The sequence below is a fragment of the Marmota monax genome, unplaced genomic scaffold (genome assembly GCF_021218885.2).
Source record: "Marmota monax isolate L192 unplaced genomic scaffold, Marmota_monax_Labrador192_F-V1.1 WCK01_AAM20220418_F8-fsc00003, whole genome shotgun sequence".
Classification (NCBI taxonomy): Eukaryota; Metazoa; Chordata; class Mammalia; order Rodentia; family Sciuridae; genus Marmota; species Marmota monax.
Window position 1 is genome coordinate 7,478,604 of NW_026694084.1, and position 12,467 is coordinate 7,491,070.

The 12,467-nt window shown below is 33.1% G+C and overlaps 1 protein-coding gene across 2 annotated transcripts in view; it reads right to left on the reverse strand.

Annotated features, from left to right (window-relative positions):
* Stk3 (serine/threonine kinase 3) overlaps positions 1-12,467 on the reverse strand; it is a 370,473-nt gene that overhangs the window by 257,925 nt on the left and 100,081 nt on the right. The gene's annotated exons all lie outside the window — the stretch shown is intronic.

Sequence of the window (12,467 nt, forward strand, 5' to 3'; positions counted from 1 at the left end):
TAAATTTTAAATTTTGAATAAATAAATTGAGCTAAGTAAAAGGTTGAAAGGCAACATATAAGAAGTGATAGGCCTTTCAAGTTGTATTTAATTAGCATTTAATTACTTTCATTTTTTAGTTTTAAGTACAACATTTATTATTTTAAGAAAGAATAATGTGAGCTTGCCAAACTTCAACACCATAGAAGTGTCTTTGAGATAGAAAAGGGAATCAAGCACATATTCAACAAAAATATTTATCAGATACTTTTATGTATAAGTCACCTGCTAGGTTCAATTAGATACAAAGAAACACACATACATTTAAAACTCAGATCTAGTAGAAAAAATAATTGTCTTGACAAATGCATCATAAAAACTATGACAATATCCAGTAAGTTTAAAAGTGCAAGAAAAACGTTATAAAGGGGGCCTGGGGTTGTGGCTCAGCGGTACAGCACTTGCCTAGCATGTGTGAGGCACTGAGCTCAAGTCTCAACATCATATATAAATAAACAAATAAAATAAAAAGGTCTGTCAACAACTAAAAAAAAATTAAGTTATAAAGGAATATGAGAATTCAGAGAGATTTTTAAGCAGTCAAATGAGGAACTTCTGATAGTAACTAGTCTTACCCCAAACTAAAAAGAAGTAAAAAGAATATGGGGGAGGGTGGAAGATAGGGCATCTCATACACACATAAACCCACTGAGTCTAGATTAACATGTAGAGCCAGGCATTGTGGCCCATGCCTGTAATTCCAGCAGTTTGTGAGGCAGGAGGATTGGGAGTTCAAAGCCAGCCTCAGCAACTGGCAAGGTGCTAAACAACTCAGTGAGACCCTGTCTCTACATAAAATACAAACCAGGGCTGGGGATGTAGCTCAGTGGTTGAGTAGTACTCCTGAGTTCAATCCCCAGTACCCTCCCAAAAAAGGACAGGAATGTCATCTGCTATGACAGATGACAAACAGTAAATAGTAAACAAAACAATATTCTAAATTTGTAACAAGAAATCCTCTTGAGAGTATGATAATAATTCTCTAGTATTACTGAGAGTCAATCCTTTTGGGTCAAGATACCCTTGTTTCAATAAGCCACTATTTTCAGCTGAGGAAAACTATGAACCATCTTGCCAAAAAAAAAAAAAAAGCACAGCTGCACAAACACCAATATCTAAGTACAATTTCATGAACTCCACTGACTGAATGTACTGTCCCAGATAATTTTACCCTATTATGAATCATGGTTTCCACCACTGGACTAGTGTATAGGTAAAAATGAGGAAATCAAAAGTATTGGTTTATCACCACACCATATTACTTATTATTTCCAAATTGTTTCTAGTACAATCTACAGAAGTCATCTCAGTAGCCATACACAAGGGCTTCAGCAAACTCCCCTCGCTGGCGAAAGAATGAAACTAAGTGGTTCAGACATGGAAGGAACACTTGGATATACTGGGCAAGGTTCTAGTACATCCACCATTCTTCTGGATGTCCCTCAGCAGTGTCAGATGATGATAAACAATTGCTTGTTCCTCCCCACAGCTAGAAAGCCTGAAGTAACAATGGTAAATATTAAATAGGTATCTTCCTCAAGAACTTGAACTTAATAATAGTCTCAGTAGAAAATTTGAAAAGTAACTTCATGTTACCCAATATTCCTACAATATATAATAATTTATGTCTATTGCTCATATACATTATTTCATTTGATCTTCACAAGCAACTGTGAAATAGATGAGGATCCAATACACAATTCGCAGACAACATACTGATTCAGTACTCAAAAGTCTCAAAGCTTAGGTCAAATCACTACTATGTAGCAACAATAAAAGCATTCTGGTATTGGGAGAATTCAAATTTCAAAAGCCTGATTCAGTGATTCTTGCCTATAAATTCAACTTATAAACCATTACTTGGTCACAACATATATTTAATGAATGTGTACCATCCCTTATTTTGGTACTGGGGATTGAACCCAGGAGCACTTAACCACTGAGCATGTCACATCCCCAGCCCTTTTTATATTTGTTTTAAGACAGGGTCTCACAAAGTTGCTTAGGGTCTAAGTTGCTGAGGCTGATCTCAAACTTGCAACCCTCCTGCTTCTCGGCCTCCTGAGTCTCTGGAATTACAGGTGTGTACCACCATGCCTAGCTACCATCCATTTTTTAATGAAAGAATGAAACAGAGCCAGCATTGTGGCACATGTCAATGAACCCAGCTACTTAGAAGATGAGGGATAGCAATCACAAATTCCACAAATTCAAGGCCTGCCTGAGCAACTTAGCAAGAACCTCTCTCAAAATTGTTAAAAAAGGACATGGGAATGTAGCTCAATGGTATAGTGCTTACCTAGTATGTGCAAGTTTGTGGGTTCAATCCCCAGTACAGAATTGGAAAAAAAAAAAAACATGAAACAGAAGAAGAAAATATTATGATGATAGGACAGAAAATGAGTAGATGACAGATAGTAAAAGTGAGTACTGTTTTGTGTATATTTTGTTTCAGTTTGTATATTTGTGTCCATGCATATGTATAATGCATCAGGATGTGAAATGTATTTCATAATGTAGATCACAATCCAAGAATCTGAACTGTAAATGCCATCTTTCAATCACTAAAACTCAATTTAAGAAACTGGGGCTGTGGCTCAGCAGTAGAGCATTGGCCTAGCATGTGTGAGGTGCTGGGTTCGATCCTCAGCACCACATAAAAATAAATCAATAAAATAAAGACATTGTGTCCAACTACAATTAAAAATATATATATTAAAAAAAAGTCAATTTAAATTGTCTCCTTTAAACTCCCCCACACAAATACAGAGAAATATTCTGTTTTCAGTATTCCAAATTGAAAATCTTAAAAAGATGAAATGTGGTATAATTCTTTCTCAATAATTATTATTCTAAACAATACTTAATGAAAACATATCTCCAAAACTACAGTTCATATTCTTGCAATTTATATGTCAGTAGGAAAATGATGATTACTTTCTCAATAGTTACTAAACTAATCATGTTTACAGAGCATTTGGCAACACCAACAGCAAAGTTTGAACACAGATTAAGAGTGAGAATTCCTATTTCCTGTTTAAACCACACAGATGACCTCAGAAGGTTCAATCAAGAGAAGTTCAGATCTGTTTACACTGTTCCTTGCTTGTTCAACTCTTCAAGAATAATTCTGATGGACAGAAATAAGGTAAAACTGTCACTGTAATAAGCCTGAATCTCCAAGGGGGTAGAATGCTTTGTATTCCCATGGGTAATAGGACCACACAGCAGAAGAACTCTTTCAAATGGAATTTTTAAAACGTATATCCGGAAAGTAGTACTAGAATTCTCCAAGGATCCAATATGTCCCATTCCTCTAAATCCCTTGCTAGCTCTGCTCTGAATGTATCATTAACAGTATCAAGGTATCACTTAAAATAATCAGATAGAAAAATGTAGGGAAGATAGAGAGAAGAAGAAAGAAAATATGAAAACAAAGTAAAACACATGGAAAGAAAACCAAAGCTGAAGAGGTGGGCAAGGTATGAGCATATGCCTATACTTCCTGTCAAGAGATGAAGAAAACAAAAGCAGCAGTGGAAAGAAGAGGGAAAAAAGGGAAGAGGAGAATATGTGGCGTTTACATAGTAGTCCCCATTTATACATGATGATATGTTCCAAGACTGGCAGTGGATGCAACAAATCTTACACCTAATATGTGATTTCCTTTATATACATATCTATAATAAAGTTTAACTCATAAATTAGGCACAGAAGAATATGAATAATAATAATAAAATATAGTCTTTATAACAATATATTAGAATCAAAGTTATGTAAATGTGATCTCTCTTTCAAAATATCTTATTATACTGTACTCACCCTATAGTGCCTACATGATGAAATGAAGCAAGACAAATGAGGTAGACACTGTGACCCAGAGGGAGGTTACTAAGTAAGGACTACTCAAACACAAGCACTGGAATACCTCACAGTTAATCTGATAATCAAGACAGCACAGATATGCCTAAGGTATAATATATATTCAGACAGAACTGTGTAAGATTTCACCTCACTACTCAGAAGAAGGCACAATTTAAACCTTATAAATAATTTTTTTGTGATAAACTCCACTTATTTTTGCACAGTGGCAGTTTACCTGATTAAGCATACAACAACAAAAAGTAAAACCTCAACAGGGGCACTACGCAATGACAAAATGACAAAATTTTTATTTATACCCCTATGACTACATACTTGAATACCAATAACTAAACAAAAGTAGTTACAGTGTAGAGTCATAATGAAACAATAGAAAGTTAAATAATTCTAGCCTTAGAACGCTAGTTATCTCTGGACCAGAAGTTGCAAGAATACAGGGAATATATCTGCTCTGCTTTCCACTACTTCCTCAAAGACCAATTAAATGGTACATGATAAATATGTCCCTAAACATTTGTAGACGGAAATAAAGAGAAGGGGAAAGGAAGTAAAAATACTAAAAGGCAATTCGAAGGTATTTATCCTCAAAAGGCAAACAACCATATCTTGATGACATTTGGCTTCTTTGATGTAAAACAACAAAGTAGGAGAACAGATATACTTTCCACTGGTCTCAAGACTAAATTCTCTGCCTCCAACATTGTAATATGCTTTTCTTCAATTTTAACATTAATACTGAATCAAAAATATTTTAATATTAATGCTTAAATTTTATATTACTGATGAATATGTCACGCCATCAGAATACACATTTATGTGAAAGATGACTTTCAAAAGTATTATTGGTATTGCCAAAGAATGCATTAAAAATTATTTTTAAATCCAAAGGATTTTAAATGCTGTTCAAAACTATTAAATATTTACATAACTTCTTCAGAATACATCTACTGCATAAAGTACACATACACAATTAAATACAAGTAAACTCTACTTGGTAGACAAGCAAGTGATTTACATATAAATAGAGTGAAAACTATTCTGATTCAAAGACCTCTCAATGTACTGATTACAAAGAAATAAATACAAAGAAACTTAACTAATAAAGTTGGGGTACAGAAAATAACAGAGGAAACAACTAAAAGAGTAAAGAAATGCAAAGGGGCTCTGGAGATGTTGTGACTCAGTGGTAGAGCACTTGTCTACCATGCACAGTACTGGGTTGGATCCCCAGTATTGCCCCCCCAAAAATCTCAACATCAGAAGTCATCCAGAAAATGGAGAAATGCAAATGAAATTCACAATAAGATACTACCTTTTACACTCATTACAACTATAATCAAAGACAAAAACAGAAAATATAAATGTTAGCAAGGATGTTGAAAAATTAAAATACTTGTTCATTGTTGGTGGGAATGTAAAATGGTACAGTTGCTGTGGAAAACAGTATGCAGGTTCCTCAAAAAATTAAACAAAGATTTACCAAATAATGCTGCATCTTCACCTAGGAACATAGCCAAAAGAACTAATAGGAGGGTCTTGAAGAGATGACTATGTATACTTGTGTTCATGGTAGCATTATTCACAATACACAAAAGATGGAAGAAACCTAAGTATCTATCAGCAGATGAATGAATTATCAAAATAAATATATATATATATATATATATATATATATATATACACATATACACACACACACACACACACACACAGAGAAATATTATTTAGCCTATTTATAAAGAAGGAAATTCTGATACACACTACAATGTGGATGAACCATGAAATCATTAGGCTAAGATTTTTAAAAAGCTATACACAAAAGGACAAATATTGTATGATTCTACTCAAATCAGGTACTTAGAATAGTCAAATTCATCAAGACAGAAAATAGAATAGTGACTACCAGGTTTTGGGGCAAGAGGATATGGAAAATTATTGATTAATGGGTATAGTTTCAGTTTAGGATAATGAAAAAAAATTTCTGGAAATTAACATTGATGATGATTACAGAACAGTGTAAACGCACTTAAAACCAATGAACTACATACTTTAAAATGATTACAACAGTAAATTTCATGTAATATGTGAGTCATTCATTTTTTAGTCAATTACTATTATTAATCTTAAATTCCATACACACACACAAAAAAACTAATCTGAAAGAGAACAGATTATAGAGAGTTTAGCTGGTTGAACAGGGGCCTCAATAAGATATTTCCTTGTCTTAATCCCCACAGCTTATAAATGTAACCTTTTTTGGAAAAAAAAAAATGGTCTTTGAAGAAAGATTATTTGAGTGGGTCCTAAAATCCATTGATAAATGTCCTAACAAGAGAAAGGCAAAGAGAAATTTATGACAAAGGAAAAGACACAGACACTTGGAGGAGAATGTATGTGAAAATACAGTCAGACTAGAGCAATGTAACTACAACATAAGGAAAACTAAGGACTGTAGGCAGCCACCAAAAGCTGGAATAGGCAAAGAATGGATTATCCCTTGGAGCTTCCAGAAGGAGTGTGACATAGCCAACACCTTGATTTCTGGCCCCCTAGTCTAAATTAAAATACTTATACTCTTCACCCTTGGGTAAAATGCTTGGTGCCAGTTATCTACTGAGCCCTGAAGGGCCTCTGCTGGGAGACAGAAAGTATGTAAGTGTGCCAGATGCAGTACTACTCAATTTTCACTACTACCAAGGCCCCATCTTCCAGAACTTCTCAACCAAATTTCATTATTAATTGGGCAGGAAAGAGACTATGAATTCTTTTATTTTTTTCAGTGTTTTGTTTTATTATTTTTAAAAAACATAAACCTGGTTTTCATACCATATATGTGGATACTAATTATGTTCCGGCATTCTATGTATAGGATGCCAGGGTTAACTACTTTTTTGTTTTTTGTTTTTTAAAGAAACCACGTTGGATTAGGAGTATACTTGGTTGTGAAAAAAGTAGTGCCATATGATCAGCAATGGGGAAAAGCTATAGTATTTTTATTATGCACTGAAAAGAGCAAACCCCACTGCCATCAATGTCTGTTTTCACCCTGCATGTATTAGAGTATTTATTTCACCTATTAAATTGCTGCTTTAAAAAAAAAAATGGTGCAGGGGTGGACTTTAGCAAATAAAATCCTTTGGGTTGAATGCTCAGCACCAAAAATTTAAAAAGTTGATGGGGAAGGGGAGATAAGTTGAAAAACATAGCAAAGCTAAGGAGAAAACATTCTTTCATTTTACATATATATAATTATTTTCAAAAACATCCGTTATCAAAAATAACTTCTCCATGTTTGAAAACATCTACAGGATTATTTCTTTAAAAGTAGGTGGTGTAAGGACACAAGGAGAGGAAGGCTTTTTTCCTTCAGTCTAAAATAATTCCTAATTTACCCTCAAAACAGATTGTCATGCTTTATGTACATTGAATGTCCAGAAAACTGCCATCCTTTAAGTGCCTACAATTGTTTCAAGTCACTTTTGACATAAATCTTTCTAAAATACACAACATATTTGTATATCTTTATAAAAAGGTGTAATAAACATTCTACATTATATTATTTAAAAGGAAATTTCTCAAGTTTGATTTTTTTTTCTTTGCTTTCACTTAATTCAAGAAATCATCAGACACTTTTGCTACTGTTCTCAGTCCAACTCTAACAGTTCTTTCCTTGCCCTTTTCATTATGCTGAGCAATGGGAAAACAAACATGAAAGACAGTACACTGAAACAAAATCAAAACTGTGTTGAAAAACAATCAATTTGGTTTTAGTACTATCTAAGGAACAAAGTATGTGAATTTGGCAGAAGAGTATAGTTAAAATTTAAGAAAATGAAACTATTTCTCTCTTTTAAAAAATTTAAAAAGAGTCACATTAAAATTAACAAATTTAGTTAATCCCTTGCTATCAAATAATCTAGTATTTTTAATAGCCCTTTTTATTAAGAAATTCCTCCTTGAATATCTATACACCAAATACCTCTTATTCTATCTCAGGAATGATAAAGTATCTGATAAGCCAAAGTGGATAAACAAATGACCTCAACCTTAACACCATCAAAGGACCAATTCTCAATTAACTGCAAATTTCCAACTTAATCATTTTCATTCCCTAATGAATGCCATCTTTGAGTTCTTCATATTTCTCATGTGATGACACTACAAATATATGTTCTACAAAAAGCTTAATCAGTGAAAAATACAATATTAATCTATGGCTACTTAAGCAGGAGCAACTCTGTTCTAAATTAAGCAAGCTCATCCTACACTTTTTTCCCTTTTTAGCTGGCCTAGGCAAGAACAGGTTTCAGGCAAGGCTGGAGGCTGAGCATAGTAAAAGGATGATGCGTCTAAGAAAGTAACTGAGAAATCAAATCCCAGATCACTAAATTCAGAAGTCAGCACTACTGTTCTGGAGTGTTCCTAATATATGTGTCTAGTTACAGGCACGGTAGAAAGGGATAGAACGTTAAGAGAATAATCTGCTATCTTTCTGTTAATCATATCTTCATCTCTTTGTGACAACTTTGTAGATTACTCTCATTAATCTGTATCACTACCCACAAGCGGATGAGAAAAAAATTTTTAAAAAATGAAATGTTTCCTTACTTCCTAGAAAATTTAGAAGAATCACATTTTAAGTGAATAATTATGAGATTATATGGTTTGGGCATCTCTTATTTTTCTAGCCACAAGAGGTTATTTTTGGTTATCTAGGCAAGAACATAGACTGGCCTGAGCTCACATCTCAGTGCTGCTATTAACAGGCTATATCATCTTAACAAATAATGCAATTCATTAAATATCCATTTCATTTTATCTACCAATTAAATGGAGATTATAATACTTCTTTCACAAAGCTGATATAGTAAAAAAAAAAATTTAGTTACAATAGGAAAGTTTCCATATTTCACTCACTAATCACATTTTCATATTCTACCAGTTTCTCATACCTTAACTATCCCTTTATCTGCTCTCTAACTCACTGAAAAGATTTGAGATTCTGATTTAATCAGTTTAGAATCCTCTTCTAGCTCCTTGTTTCTCCATTTCTTTCTACTCTCCTCTCTCTCCAGAATGTACCCCACTGATACCTAAACTACTCAATAGTATCCTTAAATCCTCCAGTCTCATCCTTCCAAGAAAAGCATTCCTTAAAACCTAAATCTGGATATCAAGACCAAGATGTAGTGCACTCCACAGTTGAGTGCTATTTAGAAGGCCAAGAAACTAAGATTGTTACCAATATAATTTCTCAATGTCAAATTTTAGCTGGGCCTTCAACAATCCTTTTTTTCCTCTCTTAGACAGCTCCTTCTTTTATGGGCCAAGGGTATTCCCAAACTACTGCAAAACTTGATGAAACAGCAAAGATTATTAATCTCATTAAATTTCCACCCTGGAATACATCTTTTTTAATATATTTGTAACAAAATAAAAAATATGTATGAAGTACTTCCCTGAATATCAAAAAACAATAATTATCCCCAGAGAAAGCACTTTGTGTAGCTCAGTGGTAGAGCATTTGCATAGTATGTGTGAAGACTTGAGTTTAATTCCCAGCACTGCCAAAACAAGTTGTTAAACCATTAGAGAAGTCACAAAATAAAGAGTAAGGAGGGGGGGAGCACTTTGTGACTAAATTGCAAAATAATTAAGGTACAACTCTTTTTTCAAGGAACACCATTTTTACTTGAAAGAATAACTGACAGAACACCTTAGGATTACTAGGACTTGAGTATGTGACAGATATTTTCTCAAAAATGTACCAAGTAAGTCTGTCCTTTCAAGAAAAACAACAAAGAGTACTTGTTGTCTGACAAAATTTGAGCTTTCAGGGGCTGGGATTGTGGTTCACCAGTACAGCACTGTCCTTAGCATGTATGAGGCACTGGGTTTGATCGTGAGCATCAAATAAAAAAATAAATAAATGAAATAGAGGTATTGTGTCCATCTACAACTTTTAAAAAAATTATAGATATGATATATACATGAAATTTGAGCTTTTAAGTGGTGACTCAAATTTTGAAAAAATCTGATCTTAACAGCTTCCCAAAACTAGTAATTCAATACTTTAAATGGTGAAATAGCTCACGGACATAAGAAAAGTTAAATAATGACAATATCATTTGAACAGCAACTTAAAAACTTAAAACTGTACTGTGTTTGGAAGTGCACAAGGCAACCCTTGATAAACTGTACAAAGAACCATGGAGTCAAGAAAGACCTATATACAAATTATGAGAAAAAAGAGAAGTCTACTTGGGTGGTAGCTGTCAAGGAAGGTTCTATATAAACAAAATCTTGAGTTGGAACTTGAAAAATTGGTAGGATATAGATTGATTTTTTTTAAAAAAGTGAGCAAGGCATCCTAGGAAGTTTACAACATATACAGCTCATGTATATTTGTTTAAAGAAAAATACCATCTTCAGTTATAATTTTACTATTTCATAGGTATGAATTCAAACTCTCAAGTGATATTTTAAGACCCTTGAATCAGGAGCCACATATTTCAATTCTCTGTTATCAGCCAGACTAGCACAGGTCAAATTTAATATGATGAAATATTTGTATGAAAAATTAAGATTTACAAAGGAAGGGGCAGAATAGCAGTCTATATTAATTCCCAGCTCTGGAACTCGACCTTGGATAATTTAGTAAACCCTACTGCTTTAACGTCAGATACAACTCATTTGAGGATCACCCTACAGATATCTTAGCTGAAAGTACTACACAAATAAATAATAATTAGAGAAGAAAGGAGAATTTGTGTCCCTATTTCTATGCTGACCTTGCTATGTATTATGTTACTTCCAAATAAAGAATTTATTTTTTGTTTTAGCAAAAGGAGTTGATATATACAGGGAATATGTATACAACAGTATTACTCAAAGAATTATTTCTGTAAAATGTCTCAGTATAATATATTTATCTTATTAAAATTTAATGAATAACATTATAATGTCAGGCATAATTCAAATTTATTCCTCTTCAGATATTCTAAAATATTGCATTCTTTTTCATTCCTTCTATTGATTTCACACATTTCTCCAGTCACCATATCATCTTCTACAAACACATACACAAAAACATACATACATTCCTCCCATTTCATTCCTATATCCTTCTTGTAGTAACTACAGCCACTAGAGGGCAATAAATTTGCAAAGATAAATGTACTTATCTACAAGAATTGAAATTCACATAATAATAAATCTAGGGGGAAATGTCATTAGGAACCATTTTAAAGCACAGGAAATCAGATTTGAATAAGCAAGGCATATCCTCCAAAAAGAATCCATAGGAGAATATAAAAGTGCTCAAAAAAGAAATTCTATTTTCTCAACAAGGACTAGCTAAAGAAACAGAGAACTGAGGGTTGGCTGTAGGACATTATGTTAAGGAGGAAAGATGTGAGGGTATGGGGTTAATATACCTTAGCTACTTTGGAGGAGAACTCTAATAAAGGGGGTTATTAGCAGGAAAATAGACAGGAGGTATTTTAGGGTAGTTAAGTACATGGGAGGACAATAAGAAGCATAGAAACAAATACCTATTTGCATTTTAGTAAATTATACGTAGTAGAAATAGTAACATTTGGGAGGTTGAGAGAGGAAGAGAAGGAGGAAAAAAAACAAATACCAAATGTTTTCTCTGATATAAGGAGGGTGACTCAAAATAGGGTAGGGAGGGAGAACATGGGAGGAAGATTACCTCTAGACAGGGAATAGGGGTATAAAGGAAAGGAAGGGAGAAGGGGAATAGCATGAATGGTGGAAGGAGACCCTCATCATTATACAAAATACATGTATGAAGATGTGAATTTGGTGTCAACATACCTTATATACAGAGATATGATAAATTGTAGTATAAAGGTGTATTAAGAATTGTAATGCAAAAAAAAAATAAGAGAGCTCATGTATAATGGCATAATTTGGCGTGAACAAACTTTATATACAGAGTTACGAAAAATTGTGCTGTGAATGGATAATTATGATTGTAATGCATTCCACTATTGTCATGTATGTAAGAAATAAAATAAAATAAATTTAAAAAAAGAGTAGAAATAAATTGAAGGAGCTAAGGAAGTTCAGAGATTCTCTGTGGTTAAGGCTTTGTACCAGGCATGTTTATATGAAATATGCTACATTGTCATTAAACTTGTTGATTTCTCATCAATTTTCTTTTTTTATTAATTTATGGTCTCAAATTTTCTTACCACCTAAGTATAATGAAACTCTCACTAAGTGAAAATTATGTCTTATGAAAATTTTAGTGATTATACCTTTTAAATACATACATATATAAAATTTCAGAGTATTTTACAGATGTGTACGGGTATAATGTTTTGTGTAGGTGATACATTCTAGTTTTTATCCAGGTTTACCTTAATAAAAAGTTTTAGTCATATTTTATATGACTATATATATTTTTCACAGTAAAAAAATAATAAAATTTTTTAAAAAATACAAATTTTTTAAAACTTAAAAAAAGAGTGTAGGGGAGTCAGACATGGTGGCTCAAGCCTATAATCTCAGCAACCAGC